The following is a 1,797-nucleotide window of genomic DNA, read 5'->3' on the forward strand; positions in this document are numbered from 1 at the left end:
CACCCCAGTGCCTGAAAGGGTACGCTTGACAGGAGGATTCTAGCTACTAACTCACCTCGCTGCCAAGTCCATTCCGGCTCCTAGGAGCCTAGAGGACGGAACAGAATTACCCCTGTGGGTTTGCCGGGAAGCTGCTGGTGGCTTTGAACCGCTGACCTTTCCTTTAAGGGTCCAGTGTGTAGCCCACTACACCACCAGAGCTTCCCTCCAGTTACTGTAACCACGGACACTTCACCACCACTAGAGTTAATGCTAACTATCCACAGGAGGAGAAGTGAGGTCTCTGGGGTTCTGAACCTGGAACAATTCACCAGACTCTTAAATCAGAGGCTGGGTGTTAAGGCATTCCTATTTAGAATAATCTCTCTACCCTCCGCCCCAGGCCCTTTACAAATAAACGTGTATTTGCTGTGGGCGATTTGGAACTCGTAGACATCGAAAATAATCATGGAAATAAAGAAGACAATAAAACTGGGCAATAACCCTGCCTGTAGATAACTCGCCTGTGTTTATGTGGATTTCTCTCCGTTTGCTGCCCCCGCCCCCGCCTCCGTGCACCTGTGAACATCCCCGTGCCCCCTCCCACCCCCTCCCTGACGGCCTTGGTTGCTGGAGCCGGCGAAACCAAAATGCCACAAGCAGGTGGATTTAACCAACAGAATATATCGTCTCACAGTCCAGGAGGCTGGACGTCCACATGCGGGGCGGCGCTGGAATGCTCGCTCTCCCGGAGAGTCTGTGGGGAGACCCCAGTCTCCCCCTCCCGCAGCTCTTGCTCCTTGCCCGGTTCCATCACCTCCTCCATCTGTGCTTCTGTGAGAATCTGCCTCTTGTGTCTCGGACGTCATTGGTCTGAAACGCCCCACACGTGTTGTTATCCGGTGCCATGGAGCCGCCCCGACCCACGGCGACCTGTGAAAGAAGCCCTGCCCAGTCCTGCGCCTCCTCCTCCTTGTTCCCGTGCCAGGGAGCCCGTGGTGGCGGCCACTGCGCCCATCCCTCTTGTCCCCCTTGTCCCTCTGCTGCCCCTCTACTGTACCAGGCAGGACGCCCTCCGGGGACTAGTCTCTCCTGACAACACGGGCAAAGTGCCAGAGACCAAGTCTCGCCAGGCCCGATTCTAAGGGGCGCTCGGGCCACACTTCTTCCAAGACAGATCTGTTTGTCCTTTCGGCAGTCCTCGGTCCTCTCCGCATGCTTCTCCAGCACCGCCATCCAAAGGCCTGCATTCCTCTTCGGGCTTCCTTAGGCAAGGGTCGGCTTTCTCGAGCTCAGGCTGTTGTCAGGGGCGGTGGGGTCGGCCCTGACAGAAGGAAGTGCCGCACGGCCCTGTGGCAGCCACACAATCGTCCCTGTGCCTCCGTCCATGGATGCAGCCACGGTGTCAGGTCACCGTGCTGACGACCTTCTGAGGCAATGCAGGCAAACATGCTGATGTGGCCATTGAACATACCATGACCAAAAAGAAAATACCATGACTTGGGTCAGTGCACCTTAGTCCTCAAAGTAACCTCCCCGCTACCTGCTACTACCTTTCAACACTTTACAGGGGTCTTGTTATTGACTTGTATGAACTGTAGGCCAATAAAACTGTTGGGGACCAGACTTCAACCCGGTGCTCCAAGATATGAATGCAACACACAGGCAAGAAGCAGGGAACCAGTAGAGAGGTCTGAGGGGCCAGCCCCAATTCCAACTACGTGGACGGCCCTCCCTCCCCCCAGAAGAATTTACTTCAGAGGGCAGTACTGAAGGGGCAGCTCAGAGAGAGGGACATTTCTGATCAGAGCACACAGG

Source organism: Echinops telfairi, unplaced genomic scaffold (genome assembly GCF_000313985.2).
Source record: "Echinops telfairi isolate 266 unplaced genomic scaffold, ASM31398v2 ScPeMD7_7457;HRSCAF=8495, whole genome shotgun sequence".
NCBI classification, from domain to species: Eukaryota; Metazoa; Chordata; class Mammalia; order Afrosoricida; family Tenrecidae; genus Echinops; species Echinops telfairi.